The 22,224-nt window shown below is 45.3% G+C and overlaps 1 protein-coding gene across 8 annotated transcripts in view; it reads left to right on the forward strand.

The window, feature by feature from the left end:
- TENM4 (teneurin transmembrane protein 4) overlaps positions 1 to 22,224 on the forward strand; it is an 827,507-nt gene that overhangs the window by 506,883 nt on the left and 298,400 nt on the right. The window contains exon 1 of one of the 8 annotated variants that reach the window (XM_037731817.1): positions 9,975 to 10,179. The exons of the other annotated variants lie outside the window; for them this stretch is intronic. The gene's annotated coding sequence lies outside the window, so the exon portion shown is untranslated. Of the gene's footprint in view, positions 1 to 9,974; positions 10,180 to 22,224 lie in introns of those variants that run through there. 8 annotated transcript variants of the gene reach the window in all.

Consider the following 22,224-nt stretch of genomic DNA (forward strand, 5'->3'; position numbering starts at 1 on the left):
TTGGGAGGCCAAGGTGGGTGGATCATGAGGTCAAGAGATCAAGATCATCCTGGCCAACATGGTGAAACCCTGTCTCTATTAAAATACAAAAATTAGCTAGGAGTGGTAGTGCGTGCATGTAGTCCCATGTACTCTGGAGGCTGAGGCAGGAGAATTGCTTGAACCCGGGAGTCAGAGGTTGCAGTGAGCTGAGATCGCATCACTGCACTCTCTCAAAAATTTAAAAAAAAAAAAAAATCTTATTTAAAAATCAACATCGGCCCAGTGTGGTGGCTCACGCCTGTAATCCAAGCATTTTGGAGGCCAAGGCAGGCAGATCACCTGAGGTCGGGAGTTCAAGACCAGCCTGACCAACATGGTGAAACCCCGTCTTTATTTTTTTTAAATTTAAAAAAGTAAAAAATAAATAAAAAGTCAACATCTATAAGTACCATTAGACGCCAAATATTTTCACATTTATTATTTCATTTTCTCATGAGGTTTTTAAAAATACTCTTTAAAAGTATAAAAAGAACTTGGCTCACACCTATGATCCCGGCTACTTAGGAGGCCAAGTCAAGAGGATCACCTGAGCCCAGGAGTTCAACATCATAGTACCCTGTGATCGTGCCTGTGAATAGCCACTGCATTCTAGCCTGGGCAACACAGTGAGATCTTATCTCTGAGATTAATTTGTTAAATAAATAAATAAAAAGAAAAAGAACTATATATGCTAATCGTAGAAAATTTTGAAGATATAAAAGCATATTAAAATTTTTAAATTGCCCATAACAGTGATAACGATTGTTAATGTGTTTTTTTTTAATTTTTAAACAATCTTTTTTCCTATACATTTATACAAATGTATTCCATAAATATTTTTAAGTATCTGCTTTGTTGGAGGAATCTGACTCTCCATTGTAACTCGAGTCATTTGTATCTTACATTTTTTTCCATAGTCTCCTTTAATCCTCAGCGCAACCCCTTGAGGTATAGACTATGGCTACTGCTATCTTTTGTTGGACCATAGAAGAATCCTAGAGAATATCCATCCAACAGAGAGGAAAGAACTTGCCCATGATCTTGGACTGCTTTGTTGACTTGCACCCAGCTATCTTGACCAGTATTCCATTGCTACAGACCACAGCCTCTGATATGGAACTGAATCTATACTTCACTGCCCTAAAACAGGTGGCCATATAATTAATTGACCAAATGAAGACATTTTTACATTAAAGGGGGAACTATTATTAATCAATGCAGGATAACAGATGTAATTCGAGGCTGTCACTGACGAACCCAAAAGAATAGTCACTCTAGATTTTCAGATTTCCAGCTCTTTTGAAATGCTTTTTAGAAGTGGATTCCCATCCATTTCAAATAACTGGGGAAACCAGTTCTGCCACTCTGCTGAGCTGAGACTCTGAGTAAGACCAGAACACATGGGTTAGCAATACCTGGTCCTTCTTTGGCAGGATAGTCTATTCAAGCAGTAGACAAGAACATAACTCACTGGAATAAAAAGCAGGGCATGATACCACTGCATTAGAATTCCTGACCCTCCATGAGCCCCCAGATCTTTCTATCAGAAGGAAACCTCAGTTGTCTTCAGTTCCCCATCCTCTGCTCAGAACTGAGTATAATTTCACTTATTCAGTGAAGCAACTGAGTGCCCTATGGCTAGCACATGAGAAAAAAAAGAATGCATTTGGTTTTAGGTGGAGAAAATAAAATGTTTCTGTAAAGGATGAATCTATCAGGGCAGTGTGCCACTGAGATGAGGTACCTGCTTAGGTTAAGGATTTTGTTTTGCTTTCTTTCTAGGTGTCATTTATTGAGTAATGGCTGTGTGCTGGGCTAAGTGCTTTACATACAAGCCTGTAAATTACAGGGCTGCCAGTTAAAAGGTTATTAGGAAGCTCTTTCGATAATCCAGGGAATTGCCTAGGAAGAAAGTGCCATCCCTGCGCAGCCCACAGCTAGTGCTCATGTTTTACAGTTGAAGACTGACGCTTTTCCATTGTGTAAACATGAATTTTTCTAGATGAGGTTTTATCCTAGACCAATAAGATTCCATTTGGGCATTTAGATGGATTTCCCAGGACTGCTGAGTGAAGTGTTAAAAAGGACATTTTGTTAATGGTCTTTCTTTTTGGCAGAGTAATAAACTTGTTCATCAGCTAGCCCTCACAATTTTAGTCCCATGGTACATTCCTAAGATACACTAAGAATCCAGAATGGTAGAATGTTCTTCTTGGACAACTAGTTTGCTCTATTTATAGGTTAGATTTCAAATGCAATAGAAAGCCACCATCACCAATTCACACAAGGATGTGAGTAACTGAAATTGTTTCTGCAAATCTTGGGATTCCCTTGTCTTGTGTTCTCTTTATGTATTAGTATAGTTTCCCTAACATATTTCCCCCTTTTTTTTTGATATCATCAAGTAACACTTTGATAAAAGTGTAATTGGCAGGCTTGCAAATCTGTCATTGCTTCTTTCCCAAAACCACCATGTTCTATGACAGACCTACAGCTGGGGAAATGGCAGAGGAAACCAGTATTGGCCGAGCCTTTACCATGAGCATGCAGAGTGCTGGGCTCGTGCTGGGCATGTAAGATCACCAATCCTACAATTGTTTGCAGTGGGTGTCGTCACTTCTTTTTTTCTAAGGAGAAAATTAACACTAAGAGAAGTAAAGTGACTTATCAAAGGTCCCATAGCCAGCAGTGACACTAGGCTTTGATCCTTGGTTTGCCCAATAGGAAGTTAATGGTCTTTCCGCTTTAGGTGTGTTTTCCTGATAGACAGGCCTCTTCCTTTCCCCATGCCTGGTGGAAAATCCAAACCAGAGCTAATGAATTTCACTCTCGCCACCAGTTGGAAACAGCATGGAAGATATGGGTTCTCATCTGGGTCTTATGACTGCAGACAAATTATTTCATTTCTCTAATCCCTCATTTCTTTACCTGAAAAATAGAGATGAATTTTCCTACTGAGAGTGTTTTAAGGAAAATATCTTATGAAGAATCTGGGCCAGTTCCTGGCCTCCAGGAGAAGCTCTGTAAATGCCCCCACTCCTCTGCTACTATCAACCATACAGGTGTCTGTCTGCACTCCCTAACTGTGTTAGTTCATTTTGTATTGCTGTAAAATACTCCTGAGGCTGGAGTTTCTTTACAAAGAAAATAGCAGTCTGGGCGACCTGGTGAAACCTCGTCTCTCCCAAAAATGGAAAAAGTTAGCCAGGCATGGTGGCACACCCCTGTGCTCCCAGCTACTCAGGAGGCCAAGGTGGGAGGATCACTTGAGCCTGGGAGACACAGGTTGCAGTGAAGGGAGATTGTTCCACTACACTCCACCCTGGTTGACAGAGTTAGACCCCATCTCAAACAAAAGGAAGGTTTATTTGGCTCATGGCACGACAGGCTATACAAACAGGACACCAGCATCTGCTCGGCTTCTGGTGAGGCCCCAGGAAGCTTTTACTAATGGCAGAAGGCAAAGGGGGGAGCATGTGTGTCACCTGGCAAGAGAGGGAGCATGAGTATATGGAGCCAGAGAGAGGGGGGAGGTCCCAGACTGTTTAACAACCAGATCTCAAGTGAAGTAGCAGAGCAGGAACTTATTCATTACCATGGGGGAGAGCACCACATCATTCATAAAGATCCGCCCCTGTGATTCAACACTTCTCACCAGGCCTCACCTCCAGCATTGCATGCGGATCACATTTCTTTTTTTTTTTTTGAGACGGAGTTGCGCTCTTGTTACCCAGGCTGGAGTGCAATGGCGCGATCTTGGCTCACCGCAACCTCCGCCTCCTGGGTTCAGGCAATTCTCTTGCCGCAGCCTCCTGAGTAGCTGGGATTACAGGCACGCACCACCATGCCCAGCTAATTTTTTGTATTTTTAGTAGAGACAGGGTTTCACCATGTTGACCAGGATGGTCTCAATCTCTTGACCTTGTGATCCACCCGCCTCGGCCTCCCAAAGTGCTGGGATTACAGGCTTGAGCCACCGCGCCCGGCCGCGGATCACATTTCAACATGAGATTTGGAGGGGACAAATATCCAAACTGTAGCACTCACTTTGTTTTCTTCTTTTTCCATCCTCCTCTCCTATAAGCCAGAGCTGGGCTCATTGAGACCACCTCTCAAGATACCTGGATGGTTCCCCTCTACCCTTCACTGGTTCTCCGGGTTGTTGGAGTCGGGTGTGATGAGGTTCATTTCAGTCATCCCACTTATCTTTACCACAGACATAGTAGAAGCTTCTACAATGCCAGGTTCCCTTCAGCTGATAACCAGGACACGTGGGAGGGCACACCTACACCCCAGTCCCATGGAATCAGGCATCCTCATTTGCCCACATGAATGTGCTTCTGAGCCCCACACAAGAAGCAAGCTCATATCATCTGGATTTTCAACATTCCTGCCAAGCTGAGCCAATTAGAAAGGAGAGCTAGATGACTCAGTAGGTGCCTTATGCTTAAGGAGCAGATCATTCTTTGTTTTTTATTTTACTTTTTTATTTTTGGAGACGGAGTCTTGCTTTTGTTGCCCAGGCTGGAGTGCAATGGAGCAATCTTGGCTTACAGCAATCTCCACCTTCTAGGTTCAAGCAATCCTGTCTCAGCCTCTGGAGTAGCTGGGATTACAGGCATGTGCCACCATGCCCGGCTAATTTTTTTTTTTTTTTTTGTATGTTTAGTAGAGACGGGGTTTCTCCATGTTGGTCAGGCTGGTCTCAAACTCCTAGCTTTAGGTGATCAGCGCACCTTGGCCTCTCAGAGTGCTGTGATTACAGGAGTGAGCCACTACACTCGGCCGACAAGAGCAGATCCTTCTAGAGTACAGCCCTGGTCTTATCACTTTCCTGCTTTAAAAATTTCCATGACTCCCCAATTAAGATCTGATTTTACTTTTCCTAGTGCTCTCATTCCTGTCTCATTTCTCACTGCTCTCTTTACATAGACCTGTTGTACTATAATCGAGGTACTTTCCTTCCCTCCTACCTTCCTTCTAGCCTTTCTTCATCTAACAAATATGTCCTACTGTTTTCTATGTACAAGACACTGTACTAGGCACACATGGTAATGGCAAGGCAAGCTAGTGGGTGGACATAGACAAGTCAATACTTCAGGGTGAGAAATGTTGGAACAGGGAGAGTCCAAAGAGCTGTGGGAGCACCTAGAGTGGGTGCCAAATGCAGACTTGAAGCATCAGGAAAGCCTTCTCGAAGGAGGAGATCATGAAGTCAAACCCTAAGGATGAGTGAAAGCTGAGAGATATATAGGGCAGTAGTTGTGAGGAGGAGGGAAGAGAAAGGAAATGCCCCAGGGAGAAGGAACAAGCTTACTTTTGTCCTTGTGCTCCATGGGTTGCCATTCAGATAGATTTAATGCAACAAGTGCCCTAGAGCTCTGCAAACTTGGCAAAAGGAGAGCAGTGAGTCCATGGAAATGAGAGCAGGCCAGTGTGTCTTGGCAAGTCTCAGTGGACTTGGTAAGGGGAAGCTAAGGGTAACTATGAGACTTGGGAGGTAAGGAGACAGAGGAGACAGATTGCTAGAGACCAGGTGCAGGATGAGGGCTTTAGGCTGAAGTGTTCCTCCCTCTGCCACAGATATTAATGCACCCATCTCTTCTCATTGAAATCCTCCAAGGCTCCATAAAATGTTTCTTAGTTCCTACAGTTGAAATGAGCCCCCCAGCTCCTTGCACTGGGCTGCGGTTCTGTTCTGACAGGTCCTAGCTTTGCCCTGCCAAGACCTCGTTGTACACTCTCCCTCCCCTCCTCCAGCTCCCTTGCAGCTCTGCTTCCTAATTGTTTTGTTGTTGTTGTTGTGTTTGTTTTGCTTTGTTTTGTTTGTTTGAGATGGAGTCTCGCTCTGTAGTCCAGGCTGGAGTGCAGTGGCGTGATCTTGGCTCACTGCAACCTCTGCCTTCTGGGTCCCAGTTCCAGCAATTCTCCTACCCCAACCTCCCAAGTAGCTGGGATTACAGGCACGAACCACTATGCCCAGCTAATTTTTGTATTTTTTAATAGAGACAGGGTTTCATCATGTTGGGCAGTCTGGTCTTGAACTCCTGACCTCGTGATCCACCCACCTCAGCCTCCCAAAGTTCTAGGATTACAGGCGTGAGCTACTGCGCCTGGCCTTGTGCTTCCTAATTGTATCTCCCTCACCTTCCAGCCCAGTCACTGAGTGTTTAGAAAATGTTTGTGGAATGAAACAGGGTTTGCCATACTTTCGTGATCATACACTGTTTTTATAAAAAAGAAAAGATGAAGACAGCTAGTGTCCCTGACTTTACATGTACATATTTATGCATAGCAACATCTAATGTTTAGTATTGGTGTTTACTGGCTGCCACACACGGTTCTCAACATGTTACTTATTTTAACATCCTCAGAGCAACATAGAAATGAATAGGCACTCTTTAAAAAAAAAAAAAAAAATTCTTTATAAAGGTGTAGAAACCGAGATGCAAAGGGCAGAGTAATTTGCCCAAGGTCACAGAGCTGCAAGTAGTGGAACTGGATTTCAAATGTAGGCAGTCTGGCTCCAGAACCTGTACTCTCAATGTGACCCTGCCCTGCCCCTGTACATGCTGAATTGGTACAGCAGTGCATTTTCATACACATCTTCCAAGCACTCGTGTATTGGAATATGTGTATGAGTATGTGCATGGTTTAAAAAACATATACTAAAAATAATTTTGAAATAGATGAGTTGAAAAAATATTTTCTAACATTTTCTTGCATCCTAGGAAATAGTTCTGGGTACCCTACCTTGGAAACCACTTAAATTCAAAGTTGCCAATGATTAAGAGGAAGGAAATTCACGTTTCCAATCATATCTGTACCTCACAGAAACTCTGCACACTTACTAAAGGCCTGGCACCTTGTTAGGGGCTCCTGTATGTCAGTTTTGAATATTCAGAGCAACCCAGAGGCCTAAGGAGAGACCAGGGAATTCATGGGAGAAAGGAGACGCAGGCGTGAGGCCTGGGAGGGTGCAGTGCCATTCTCAGCCCAGGGTCCATGAAGTTTATGATGGAACATTTTACTTAGTTCTGGAAATATTTATTTCGTAAAGCTTGACTGATTTACTCAGGAAGAGGCTGTAACAAGCACCCTGGACCAATATATCATGTTTCTTAATTTTTGTCTGAAATTCTAACAACTCAGCATGGTATGGGACTGGTTATCTTAAGCTCATCAGAAGCTCTGATTGAAGATTATATTGTGTCTTTGGTTAATAAGAGATGAGGAAATGAAAGTATATTGGCTTAATAAATATGGCCTGAAAGACAGCATCTTTCCAAAACTGGAACCATAGGGGGAGTCATGAATAAGGCTCTTGGCGTGGTGATTTTGTTACCTTTAATAGACATTTGGTGAGCACTAACCACTTGCGCATGCATATCGTGTACTCACATACATTATCTTTATCCCTCACAGCAGCTATATTAAAGGTAGGGGTGGCGGGTAGGCAAATTACAAATGAGGGGCCAGGCGCAGTGGCTCATGGCTGTGATCCCAGCACTTTGGGAGGCCAAGGTGGGCAGATCCCTTGTGGTTAGGCTGAGACCAGCCTAGCTGACATGGTAAAACCCTGACTCTACTAAAAATACAAAAGTTAGCGAGGCATGGTAGCCCACACCTGTAATCCCAGCTACTGGAAAGGCTGAGGCAGAAGAATCACTTGAACCCAGGAGGCAGAGGTTGCCCTGAGCTGAGATCATGCCACTGCACTCCAGCCTGGGTCACAGAGACCATGTCAAAAAAAAAAATAATTACAAATGAGGAACTGGAAGTAGTTTTCCTAATATCATAAAACTAATAGGAGGTGAGCCTGTGATACAAACCTCAATTCTGTTGAACTCCAAAGCTCACTCCACAAAAGCAGTGTACCCCAAGACTATACTGTATACTTTCATGTAGGAGACAGATACAGACAAATAGAAATATAGCAGAGCAGATATGTCAGAACTAAAGACAAGGTTAATTTAGAGAAAGGAATGTGGAATGCTCAGCCCTCTAGCCCCGCGTGGTCAGTGGTGTCAGGCAAGGCCTGTGCTCAAGGTGAATCAGGAAGGCTGGCTTAAAAGACTGTACGGTAAATCATAGCCTGACTTTTTAGGTAAAGAAACCAAAACACAGAGGGAGAAGCCACCTAGAGATTGTACTTTGGTCATTGATTTCTGCTGCTTCAATTCTTCTTACTGAATTTCTAATATCAACCAGCCAAGTGGTTGATATTGACACATAATGTTAAGCTCAGGGGTTGACCTTAAGAGTCATGAAGCCTGGGGCCAGGTGTAGTGGCTCATACCTGTAATCCCAGCACTTTGGGAGGCCGAGGCAGGCAGATCACAAGGTCAAGAGATTGAGACTATCCTGGCCAACATGGTGAAACACTGTCCCTACTAAAATACAAAAATTAGCTGGGTGCACTAGCGTGCACCTGTAGTCCCAGCTACTTGGGAGGCTGAGGTGGGAGAATCGCTTGAACCTGGGAGACAGAGGTTGCAGTAAGCTGAGATCATGCCACTGCACTCCAGCCTGGCGACAGAGTGAGACTCTGTCTAAAACAAAACGAAACCAAAGAGTCACGGAACTTGCAAAATCCTACAGGATTTGGTGACTGTGAACCAAGTGGGCTGCTCTTGTATGGACAGACCACAAAAAGCTTCCCACCCTACCCTGCAAATAATCAGCAGCTCTCTGTGCCACCTCCCCCTTACAGCCTCACTGAACCTTAAGATGGCACGCCTGGGCTGCGTTGTTTCCTAAGGTTCAGTCTGTTTGAAAAGCTGGATGGATATGACTATGTTATAAACCTTCTGTCACTCAAGGCGGGAGAAAATGAGCAGGCCTTGCTGTTAGTGGGTGCATTGTTTTGTACTGTATACTTTTATATGTCTGTGCTTATGTTCTGTAGACGATGTACTGCACATGTTGAAAGGCCAGCCACAGATAAGACTGCAAATTGTCTGAGTTCAAAGTTCTTGTCCCAAGCCATCACCTCCTCCTTCTGAAGAGTTGAGAGTTTGCTCATAGAAATGTAGAAAGCTGGGTTTTAAAACCATGGCATGATAGAAAACTTGGGATCAGACTGACTGACTTAGAGCATTTTGGAACTCAGAGAATGCTAGTGTACTAAAATTACAGAATGTTCTCATCTTTGAAGATTAGGACTTAAGAATCCTAGTATGTGAGAACCCCTAGAATTAAGCTGGTCAACAAATACTTGCATAAAGCCTGCTGTGTGCCTCCAGGCACTATGTTAGATTCTGGATATAAAGACATGAACAAAACTTCCTAAGGGTTTGGCTTTCGGGGAGGTTCCAGAGCATGTCAGAATTTAAGAATCTTAAAATATGAGATTTTAGAAAACTAAAGCATTACTGAGTTGAAATCCTAGACTGCCAAAGGTAGAGTGAAGCCTTGGATCATTCTCTCCAGCTCTACTTTTTTACAAGGCCTGGGGCCTGTTCCAGGCAGGTCTGAGTAAAATCTCACTAAGAAGAACATCATTTCAGTTCGGTGACATCACAGAATGGCCAGCTTATAGGGGTTCAGGGATCACCCAGTCCTCACTGCTGCTTTTATCAGTGAGGCCACTGAGGCTCAGAGGAGCAGCTGTTTGATAGATCACACAGCCCAGTCAGAATTAGACCCCGGGTTTTCAGGTGTGTCTTAAAAAATAGGCAGAACAGAAAAGGCTTTCCCTGTGTTTCCGAGCTTCCGTCTTTGCCAGACTGCACTGAGGCCCCAGCTCTTCAGAAGGAGTTTGCAGCAACTTTTTCCGCGGAGGCATCAGCCCCGCCTCCGGCCCACGTGTGCAGTAGATCGCCCTGTGTTGGGAGCCCCCCCCCTCCCGTTGATGCGTGTTTTATTTTGCTCCCTCCCCCTCCCCGTGTGCCTGAAAATCAATTTTCATTATTTTTTTCTGTGTGTGTTTGTCTTTGTGGTTCGCAGGTGCTCCCTTGCATTGTTCATCCGCTTCATCAACCCCTATTGAGCAGTCCCCCTCCCCGCCCCCCTCCCCTCCGGCCAATGAGAGCCAGAGGCGGTTGCTAGGCAACGGTGTGGCCCAACCAACCCCGGACTCAGACTCTGAGGAAGAGTTTGTCCCTAATTCATTCTTAGTTAAAAGTGGCTCCGCCAGCCTGGGGGTCGCTGCGAACGGTAAGTCCCTCTCTCTTCCTACTTTTGCGGGTTTGTTTTTTAAAATGTCCTGTAGTTGCCGATGCCTGCTTGGGCTGTTTGCGGGGGCGGAGGGGCCTGGTGCATGGTGGGCTCCCGGGTAGTCAGGGGCCTGGAGCGGCTCCGCGGTCTCGGGCAGCCCCGCTCCTGCCCTGAGGCACCACTGGAGTGTGCAGGGGCTGGGGGGTTGCTTCTGTCCCCAACCCCCATGACAGACATCAGAGAGGCAGATGCAAGGACAAAGATGCACAGACAGACATCATGAGAAGGAAACATCAGGTGGAGGCCCAGACAGGTAAAGGTAGAGACAGAGATTAACACAGGAAGGAAACAAAAAGTTTAAGACATAGGTAACACCAATCAACTACCTCCTCTGTGCCAGGGACTGTGCCAGGCACTGTCACAACCCTGCCCAGGAGACTCAGTATTTTAGTGTCCCCATTCTCACTGGAAAAACTGAGAAGTATTAGCCCATTACCTATAGAACAGCGTTGGCTTTAAAAGTTCTCCACTTTCACAGAACCTGGATGCAGGCAGCCCTGAAGTCCCAGACAGCTGCAGGGCTAAATGCTGGCTGCAGAGAGAGCCACTGGGTGTAAGCATGGATCTGCAAGCTCTCTTATTCTGAGCTCTGCTCTGGCATTCTTAAGGTGGGAGGCAGGGTGTGGTGAAAGAGCACCAGGGTCACCAGGTCTTAGCCCCTGATCAGGTGCTGCTAGACTTGAGCCAAGGTGCTTGCCCTCTCTGTCCAGCAGAGGCCAGTCCACTTCTTTGCAAGGAAACCCTGGAAGGAATTCAAACCTCTAAGAGATGGGGCATGGTATACATGAGGTAATTACCTAGGCTCACCTTAATGGCCCCAGGATTTCCTGATGCTAGGAGAAGGAGAGGAGAAGTGAAACTGTTTCCCCACAAGTAACTGTAGGTTGTGTGCCAATTTGGCAAACATTTATTTATAAGTGCCTGTGTGGTACTAAATTCCAGGCCAGATTCTGAAAAGGGAGGCAGAGGTTCAAAGACAGTCAATGGACTCTGGAATCAGACGGCTTTGAATTACATACAAGCTTCATTGCTGGGGGACATTAGACAGATCACATGGCCTCTCCAAGCTTGTTTCCTCAAGGGTAAAGTGGGCATTGTAGTGCCCACCTCATGATGAGCACCCATCATAGTGCCTGGAACAGAGAAGGAGTGTGGTAAATGTGACTTATTACCTAGTCATCTCCACCTGCCTCTAGGTGATTTACAGACAGCCTGGCTGTGAAAGTTCCCAGCACACTGCCTGGCATTTGGGGATGCTCTAAGAAATGTCAGATGCCATCTTTTCTCTTGGGAGTACATCATTACAGCCCAAAGTGGCAAAGGAGGTGGGAACCTAGTATGTTCTGTGACCAGGGAGGGAGTCTCTCCTCTGTCTGAGAGAATTAGGAAATGCCTCCTAGAGGAGGTGCTCACAGGACTCTAAGGAATTAGTGAGGCGGGCCAGAGATTACCGAGGGTGTTGTGAGCAGAGGGAACACACAAAGAGTATGAGGTGGGGACATGGGAAGCCTGCCCCAGCTCTTTTAAACCTGGGAGTCTGGGCAGTAAGTAGGTGTGAACCTTGGAAGGGTATGGAAGCCCATGTGGTGAAAGTCACCTGAGCTCTTTTGAGTTGAGGCCCTCCCCCTCACCACATGACATTGAAGGGCAGTCATCACCCATGCTCCTTTTCTAGCCAGGACCTCCCTGCATCTGCTCTCTTTGAACATCAGAGAGATCTTCGTCCTTGGTGATTCTCTTCTGACAGGGTTTTACACCCTGCATTCTCCATGACCAGACCCAAGCCTACCGCCAGGTAGGGTTGTTTTTTTGGTGGTTCAGTGTCCTGCTCCTCTATGTCTTTTATAGCTGCCTGTGTTTCAAATGATGCATAGAAACACAGGAACCCTGGGTTGGGGGCGAGGAGACCTGATTCTGGACCCAGCTCTGTGGCTCACTGGCTGTTTGTCCTTGGCAAATCACTGTCTCTTTCTAAGCCTCAGTTTCCCCATTTTGCCAATGATGGAGCAATCTCTAAGGCACCCTAGTTTTAGAAGTGTCATGTGAAACTGACAGAGTTGTTCCTGCCAGTAGCCTTCTTAATAAGCTTATGGGATGGGGGGAAATATATATATTTGTGTATGTATATGTGCATGTGTGTATATACGTGTGTGTGATGATGTTCTTTGTTCATTCGAGTGACTAAGCCTTACAAATAGAAGAGAAGGCAAGAGATTAAAGTCCTTAATCTCTTCCTTTGCAAATTAGCTGAATAAGAGCAATCACTTTGTTGCAAGTTCTAAGGCAAATTGATGATATTATTGCATTATTGATGTGCAGGGAAGGAGATGGGGGACTTTCACCTTCAGCTGTCTGCTCAGTGGTGCTCCTCCATGCTCCTGCACCCCACGGGACCTTGTCACTTTGGATCACTTCCCCCAGGCCCTTGCTCTTAGTGTTATTATAAAAGTTGGTAATAAGCATGTCCCATGTCTGATGAGAGAGTCTGGGTCCTTACTGGTCTGCTGCTCTGGAGTTGGAATCATGAGAGCTCAGTCAGTCTCTGCCAGGACTGGACCCTGCCTACTGTCTTCCTGTCTCCTGAAACGCAAAACCAAGGATCTTCTATGAGCTGGTTCTGGTGTGGACCCAGCACTAGTGCGTGAAGATGAGAGGTTCTTGGTACATAGTGGGCCTAATACATGTTTTTAGGGTTTTATTCGATTTTGTTTTTCATGGAAAACATGAAATTATTTTAATGGAATGATCTTCATTGTTTTTGCCAATTATAAAAGTAGCAGTGCTTATTAACATTCAAATAATATGGAAAGGTAAAATGTTAAGTTCTCTTATAAGCCTTCCTCCCAGAGGTAACTGCTTTTAACAGTTTGGTACGTGGTCTTTCAGACTTTTAATTTAGTGTTAATTTAATGAGTGAGTGAATTAATGAGCAGGCGATGCTTAAGGACCACAGTGGAGCAGAGAGAGCAATGGCTGTAGAAACAAGCCTGAAATTGGATCCAGATGTGCAACTCTAGGCAATGTTTCCAGCCTCTGAGATCATCAGTTGCTCCATCTGTGAAATGGGAGAAACCCTTCCAAGGTTGTTCTGGTGTTTAAAAAAGATCAAGCTGATAAAACTTTTCTGTCTCTTCCCTACTTCCAGTACCCCCATCTCCTTCCACAAATTTAAGACTTTAGAAGACCACCTTCAACAGAGCAATTGTTTTAGGGCAGGCTTCCTCTGAGACTGCATTCAGATTGTATTTTAAATGGCAAAAGGTGCCTCTCTGGCCCTTAAAGGGTGGAAATGAGATCGTTTCCTGTGGTGGGAGCTGAGGCTTTTGGAGCCAGCCTTCCCAGGAGCTTGCACTGGACTCTCCAGCATCACCCCCAAAGGCCATCTGCCCACAGCTGTGTCAACTCCAGCCTGAGCTACCATCCCGCGTCTGCTAGGCCTCAGAGCCGCCCTGCTGAAATCCCCATGTAAAGTGCAAAGAAGAACGTGGGGTATCACAGAACAGCTCGTTGTCCCTGCGGAGAAGAAAACAGGGGAAGTAGCTTTTTCTCTTATCAAAATCCTAATCCTTCCCCAATGGTAATCATCCAGAAATCACTGATATATATAAAGAAAGATTTCACTAAAATATCAACTAATCACAGTTGAAAAAGCAAAGGAAGTGGTTAGGATTAAGTAGGTCCCTACCCCATAGAAACTTTTCAGAATAAATACTAAATGTTTCATGAATTGTTCTCATCTAAATTCTAAAGCAAAGGGGCTTTAAAAACTTGGGGGTTGGGGCCGGATGCGGTGGCTCACGCCTGTAATCCCAGCACTTTGGGAGGCTGAGGTGGGCGGATCATGAGGTCAGGAGATTGAGACTATCCTGGTCATGGAGAAAGCCTGTCTCTACTAAACTACAAAAAATTAGCTGGGCATGGTAGTGCATGCCTGTAGTCCCAGCTACTCAGGAGGCTGAGGCAGAGGAATCACTTGAACCCAGGAGACAGAGGTTGTAGTGAGCCGAGATCGTGCCACTGCACTCCAGCCTGGCAACAGAGCAAGACTCTGTCTCAAATAAAAACAAAAAAAACAAAAACTTGGGGGTTAATATTTAAGAGGGTCAGGGAATAAATAGCTCAGAGAAGGCTGTCAGTTTCTCAAAGCTTAGGCGAGGTAGGGGGTGGGTAGGAGAATTTATATTTAATAAGAACTTTCTATGTGCTCCAAGTCTTTTTTTTTTTTTTTTTTTTGAGACGGAGTTTCACTCTTGCTACCCAGGCTGGAGTGCAATGGCACAATCTCGGCTCACCGCAACCTCCGCCTCCTGGGTTCAGGCAATTCTCCTGCCTCAACCTCCTGAGTAGCTGGGATTACAGGCACGCGCCACCATGCCCAGCTAATGTTTTGAATTTTTAGTAGAGACAGGGTTTCACCATGTTGACCAGGATGGCCTCGATCTCTTGACCTCATGATCCACCTGCCTCGGCCTCCCAAAGTGCTGGGATTACAGGCTTCAGCCACCGCACCCCGCCCAAGTCTTTTTTATAAAATATGCATTACCGTATTTGGCCCTTTCACTGTTTAGGAAACTGAGGCCCAATAAGGGGCAGTGGCTTGCCCACTGGCCATTGGTCTTATAAGGGGCATGAAAGAGATTCAAACCCAAGCCTGTTTGACTCCAGAGCCCCTATTGTTTTTCCTTCTGGTGCTTTTTTGCTTGGTTTCAAATATCAGATCCTGTTATTTCTGTCTTCTCCTTAGTAGGAGTTTGAAGAGGATAAGAGGAATTCCACCAAGGAAAAGCTGGTTTTAAAAGAATTCCAAGGTGTTGGGTTCCTGTTACCTCACAAACCTTTATGAAGCACCTATTATATGAGATGAATCAAGCCAGATGACTGGGCATCAAATTTTAGTGCAGCTAGGTCGGTCACAGTGGCTCACACCTGTAATCCCAGCACTTTGGGAGGCTGAGGCAGGTGGATCACGGGTCGGGAGTTCAAGACCAGCCTGGCCAAGATGGTAAAACCTTACACTACTAAATATTACAAAAATATTAGCAGGGCACTGTGGCAGGCGCCTGTAATCCCAGCTGCTCAGGAGGCTGAGGCAGGAGAATTGCTTGCTCCCAGGAGGCAGAGGTTGCAGTGGGCCGAGACTGTGCCAATGGACTCCAGCCTGGGCGACGGAGTAAGACTCCATCTAAAAAAAAAAAAAAATTGGTGCAGCTTCTTGAGAGCCAAGCTTTGGACGCTGGGCTGTCCGTGGCTATTTTATTTTCTCAGCACTCGGTCCTTCCTGCCTTGCCTTACAGAGTTCTCACTGCTCAGCATCACTGTTGTTTGGCAGTTTCATTAACTTTCTCAGGTCTTAAGCAGCTGGGATTATTTTGTTTCGACTACCAATCCAGTGGAGGAGTGTTTATTTTTCTTTCTAAATGGGAAACACTGCTATGTTTGTAAACTCCTTCTAAAAGTGTTTTCTTAAAACAAAAAATTCAACTTAATTTAGAACTATTCAGAGTCCCTGGGGGAGTCAACTGAGGTCCTTTTAAGTCAGTTTGTGAAATCAGAAAGCAAAATTGTGCTCGTTTCTAACAGTTGAAAGGAAGGTCCAGTGAGATTTTTGCCTTCTTTCACTATGAATTTTGTGGAGCCTGTTTTTTTGTTGTTGTTTCATGCCGAGTGCAATTACTTGGATCTGCTTATTTACCTAGTTCTGAGGGTAAAGAACATTGAGGTATGTAAAATTTACAGCAATTTTGTTCACTTCTCTCAACTAACTCTCTTGCATCAGAAGACCCTTGTTGGTAAATAAATTCTTATTACATCAGCTATGTAGCAAAGTAAAGTACCTAACTCCTGTTGGCAAGATAAATTGATTTCTTCCTTTATTCATTCATTCATGATGACATTTTAAATGTTTGTGGATGTTTTCCAGAGAGATGAGGGATGAAGGGTATTCTAAACAGAGAGACCCTTTAAAACATGTATTTAATTTATGGGGTAAAATTTCTTAAATGAAACCCTTGGAATCAGAAACACTTTAGAATTTGGAAATGTTCAGATTTAAGAAAGAAAAGAGAGTACATATTCTGTATTTTTCCTAACACTCGTACAGTAATCAAATACATCACTATTTCTGCCGTAAAACATGAATAGTTATACTCATGGGATTTTAAAATGACTCCTAGCCTCATGTCAGTTCAGGTCAGGTTTTGCCATTAAATGAGTTTTGTTTAAACATTTAGTCTCAGAGTTCTGGGGGTTCAAAATGGTGGTTAATAGATGGTGATCCTCAATTGTGCCTTCTTAAAAAGTGAAGAAACCGGAGCTCAGAAAGATTTAGCAACTTGCTCATGGTTGTAGAGATAACTAGATAATTTGAAAATCAGATGGCGTGATAGAGGTGCAAGTTGCTGACCAGGAAGCTCTGTAGATGTGCTTATTGTTTATCCATAACCACTGCTTAGAAAGGTCTGACCCCTGTGCTACAGAAATGAGAGTTCAGGGGGCCAACACCAGCAGGCTGGGCGGCTCTCAGGCCTGGAAATTCAGCCGGAAAGAGGCCAGGTGGTCAGAAGTCTAGAACTTGGCAACTCTGAGTTGATAAGGAGCATTTCCTGACAGGCCCTCTGCGTCTGGCCCCCTTACTTTGATGCCCCACTGTCTTCTGTACTGACTCCTCCCTAACAGGCTGTGACTAGTTATTCACATGTCTGGTTTCCTTGTGCAACTCCCAGTTCCTTGTAGACGGTATATCCAGGGCTAAGCACAGTACCCTGTGTATGTGCGCATATCAAAATTGAAAAAAAAAGTTGATTTCCTTTCTTCCTTTCCACCAGCACCCCTACATACATGCACAGCAATAACCCTAGGAACTTGGCACTGAGGCACATACCTGATACAGCTCTGGAGAGTCACAGAGATGAAGCGATGTGCCTAAGTGCAGAGTCAGGATTCAAAGCACGGCCCCAGACTCCAGTCTCCTTTCCACTCTACCAGGTGCCTCCCTCAACCAGACAAGCCCTCACCTGTGGCCTCCCACCTGGGGCACACCATTCTGCCCCCAATTGAGGGTGGTGGTGACAACCTCACAGGGGTCACTTCTGTTTTTATACTGTTGACAAAGCCCTTTTTTATACATTACCTCAGGGAAACTCTGGTGACTCTAATTTAATTCCCACATTGGCTTTCTAGGAGGTAAGGCTTCTTCCTGACCTTGCAAAATAAACAGGTCACATTTTGAATTAATGTAACTGAACATCCTGGGAGAACCAGGGCCCTCTAATTAGTCACTCATGTGACACGATTGTAGACTCTTTGCAGTTCCTTTTCCACTAATTTCCCCAAATACCACTGCATTAAAAGGTACAAAAATAACATTTTTCATGTATGGCTTGATTGGACCTAGGAATTCCTAGACCACCCCCTAAGGAAGGCACATTAGCTATGATGTCCAGGCTTTTTCCATCTGGAAACTAAGCCTGGTTTCTGTCCCTGTTGAAATGTTTGTGGCCTGCTCCATGGATCCGTGTGGACACCAGACCACATTTTAAAGCATCTCCTGACACTTCAGGGCCCAGACTGTTGAAGAGGCACCTGGAAAGAGGCCAAGGAGAGCATGGGAGATTAGTAGAACTAATATTTGTGTGCCCTCTCATTCCCAAAGCTTGTTCTCCCCTGTCATCTCACTGGTTCCACGAAAAAGTCCTGTGAGGCTGGAGGAATGTGTAGGATAGTGAGCATTGTGTCCACGTGAGAAACAGGCTCAGGGAGAAGCAGCTTAGCACAGAGCTGCTCCTTGGACACAGGGCTTGGAACTAGTTTGGACTTTGTTCATGGACGGTCAGTCCAACATGTGAGGCTCACTGCCATCATGTGAGGCTCGCTGTCATCATATAATGAGGCCCGCTGCTGTCATGTGAGCTCAGTTTCCCAGTTGTAAACCTCATCTGGAGAAGCCTCATCATGAAAACCTGCTTACAGAGAGGCACAGGCCTGGGAGCAAGAGATCTGCTTTGATCCCAGCTCTGCCTCTAGCCTGCTGTGTCACCTTGCAAGAGCCTCGTCCATTGGTTCTTCAGCTTTCTAGTCCCAGCAGTGAGAGAACTCAATGAAACCAGCATTTCCCAAACCATATTCATTTCTGTGTCACTGTCTTAGTCTGTGCCACAGCGGTGTGCCCACCTACACAGTTATTTATGTTCCTTTAAACTGCTGCCTTTTCCAAACTTTTTCTCTGTAAGTGAATTTTTTTATTTCAAAAGGAAATTGTATATTACTGCTGCAATCCGCTTGCCATATGGCAAGTGTATGACTTGCCATAAATAGAAGGTAACTGCAAAAATAAATACTGTGAAAGCAGGTTATCCCATTCTGGCGAGAGAATGTCTGCTCAAGGACACTGAGGAGTGATTTGCCTCTCTCTGTTAAACGAGGACATTGGCAGCTGATAGATGTTGAAAACACACTAGTTCCAAATTTGGACTTCCTCCTTGACATCATCCACAGGGTTGAAAGAAAATGGAAGCTCTTCTGCATGTGACTCGGTGTTATTTAATGTTTGCTCTCACTGTAATCACCTGAAATCACATCCCTAAAGTACACAGCTCTGTGGCTTTTTCCAGTACTCTGTAGGATTTTAATGCTGCCCCACAGAGCCTGCTCACCTTGAGAATAAACATCTCTTGCTGCTCTCAGGCCCATCCTTCTTCCCTTTCCTAAACGTGGTCTTTGGGAGCCATCTGTTCCCACCCTCCCCCAGGCAGCCCCTGCCCTCTGCTCCTGTCATCAGGTCTGAGCTGGGTACTTTGAGCTCAGCTGGATCCCCCATTACTGGTTAATGGCTCCCAGTTTAAACCAGGAAACCATGTGGCTTCCTTTTCTCCCTCCCCTCCTTCTCCTCCTGAACTACCATTATTTATATAGGTGTTTGAGATTAAACAACTAAAAAAACATTCGCTCTGCTTTATAAGGCCCGAAAGGACTGAAGCCAGAAGAAACACAGAAATGGCACAATATGGAGCAATGGCGGAGGGAGATAGGTTATGGAGGTTTACAGGTCTGTGCTGTGTAGTCTTGGGCAATTTGCTTAGCCTCTCTGGGCTTCAGTCTCCTCTGTAAAATGGAGAGTAATACAGTCTTCCCTCGGTATCCATGGGGGACTGGTTCCAGGAACCTCCCTCCACTGCAACCTCCACGGATACCAAAATCAGGCTCAAGCCCTGATACAAAATGGCACAGTATTTGCATATAACTTACAGATATCTTCTTGTATAATTTAAGTCATCTCTATATTACTTATAATACTTAACAATGTGAATGCTATGTGAGTAGTTGTTATACTGTATTTTTAAAGTTTATATTATTTGTATTTCTTTTTCATTATTTTCTGAGTGTTTTTGATATTCAGCCATTGGTTGAGTCTGTGGATTTTGGAGGGCAAGTTGTAGTATAAATGAGAAATTGTGGTATAAATGAGAAAATATGGTCAAGGCTTCTACCACAGTGATTGCTATATTAAAGATGCCCAATGAATGTCAGTTTCCTTATTCCCTTTCTGGACCCCAAAAGTGTTTGGCCAGATATTCCTGGGAGGCAAGCAGATTCCTATACTCTTACCCCTCCTGGCTTGAAAGAGCCTAGCAATTAATAGCTGAGCCTGGGAGTCCTGATCTTTAATCCCCCTCCTCCTCCTGGGTGATTTCCAGAGGTTTCGGGTGGGAGAGGGAGCCCAAGGCAGCAGCTAAACAAACATAGCCTGTGGTCTCAGAGACAAAGCCTCAGATGCCCTTGCTGGAGCCCTTACAGGGTTTCCAGTCCCCGTAGTTCCAGCAATGGAGTGCTGATGTTTGGTACCAGATGAAACGCTGTGATGCTTTTTCCTTCTGGTCAGCTGGCCTTCCCCCCAGAGTTGAACGGAAAATGACTGGTAATTATTTGTGCTCCACTCCTTCTCTCCTGCTGGATCATATTTCTGTAAATAACCCTGGGAAGCTGCTAACCAGCTAACAGTAATAGTACCTATATTTGCACTTCTAGAAACCCTTCTTTAGATCCCCCGTGAATCCTTTGGGGAAATGCACACCTAATGTGAACCAAGCTCCTCTCCCCACTATCTCAGTGACCTCACCAAGCTTACCGCTCTTACCCACTTGCTCATCTATAAAATGGGAATAAGAATAGCAACCTGCAGAGTTTGCTAGTATAAAGGAGAAACAGCGTAACATTAAAACACTGAGATCAAGGCAGGTGTTCAGTGTTTGTGGGTCTTCTCTTGGCAAATAATGGAGACCATTTTTAGGGGGTAAGGAGGTTATCTCATCAAAACTAGAATCGTGGTCACCTGTCTGCCATCATCCTGAGAAGGAGCAAAAACGGAAGTGGAGATGATCCCTGTCTATCTGCTAGTTTTGCAAAATGCTGCTGCTCTTAGCCATTACATTCCTACTATGTCTTCTTTCTCCTGGACTGCTTCAGTAGCATCCTCTTGGCCTCCCTGACCCTCTCTCTCCCTTTAATCCATCCCTCACAGTGTTCCAGGTGTTACCTCTCAAAGAGCCCCTGCCAGTGTCCTCTCTGGGTTTCCCGCTGCCGGCAACAGGGGTCCTGATCCTTAGCAGGGCAGCCCCAGCCCTTCTTCCCAGAGCCCTACCCTTCTTGGCGCTGCTTACTTTGGTGCAGATTCAACACAGTTTCACGGTGCCCAGTACACGGCCTGTGGTCAGAGTCTGGTGATATTGGCAGACAAGGCCAAACAAAACCTCAGGAATCAGAGTGAAAACAAGGGAAGACCCTTCTGATTTCGAGTGATATAGAGGGAAAATGAGGCTTGTTGACACTCAGAACCAATCAACTCAGCAAATGATTATTAAGGACCTACTGTGTGCCAGGGCCCATGGAGGATAAAAAGCAGTCAGCTCACCTCTGCTGGGGAGACAAACACACTAAACAGCTTGCTCTGAAGCAGCCTCCACTAAGGCGAACTGCTGAGGGAGTGTCCCAGAGTGTGTGGGGCTACAGAGGTGTAATGCAAACTGGGAGGTTGGGGGAACTTCCTAGAGAAAGATGCTAACTGCTGAGGAACACAGGCAAGTTTGCCCATTCAGGCTGGTCTGGACATGAACTTGACTTTTACGTATCTGTAGGACTCCTATAGACTGAATTGTGTTCATCATCAACACCCCACTCCCCCGACATTCATATGTTGAAGCCCTAACTCCCATAGTGATAAGGCCTTTAAGGAAGTGATTAAGGTTAAATAAGGTCATAAGGGCATAGCTCTGATCAGATAGAACTGGTGTCCTTATAAAAGCAGAATAGACCCCAGAGAGCTCTCTCTCCTCCATGTGAGGACACAGTAAAAAGATGGCCATCTACAAGCCAGGAAGAGGGCCCTAACCAGAAACTGAATCTCATCAGAACCTTGATCTTGGACTTGCCAGCCTTCAGAACTATGAGAAATACATTTCTATTGTTTAAGCCAGCCAGTCTATGAAATTTTGTTACCGCAGCCTAAGCTAAGACAAGAGCTCTGGCATAAGGACGAGCCTAGACATCCATACTTTGCATGTCAGTTATTTGTGTGTAACCAAATGCTCCCAACCTAACTGTGGGGTCTGGAAGTGTTTATTTCCTCCATTCATTCATTCATTCATCCATCCATTTATTTAGCGGACTCTTCCTGGTGCGTGCTCTGTGTGGGGTCCTGTGCTGGGGAGTGAACTATGGTCAATGCCCACCATGTGTAGCCATGTGCATTGGGCATGCATGAAGGAAGCACTGCAGTCCTCTGCGTGGACAGGGGGACAAGGCGAGGCTCTTCCTCTCTAGGAAGGAAGGGCTGGCACTGCAAAGGCTCAGCTTTACAGCCACTCTTCATCAACCCCGTTCCAGCTCTCGGGAAGCAGCCCTTGAACATGTTCCATTGAGTTTGATGTAGGAGGAGGCAGGCAACATAACCTGCAGGCAGGTGTGCTGGAACAAGGAGGGCCTGATCACACC

The sequence above is a fragment of the Cebus imitator genome, unplaced genomic scaffold (genome assembly GCF_001604975.1).
Source record: "Cebus imitator isolate Cc_AM_T3 unplaced genomic scaffold, Cebus_imitator-1.0 Scaffold424, whole genome shotgun sequence".
Lineage (NCBI taxonomy): Eukaryota > Metazoa > Chordata > Mammalia > Primates > Cebidae > Cebus > Cebus imitator.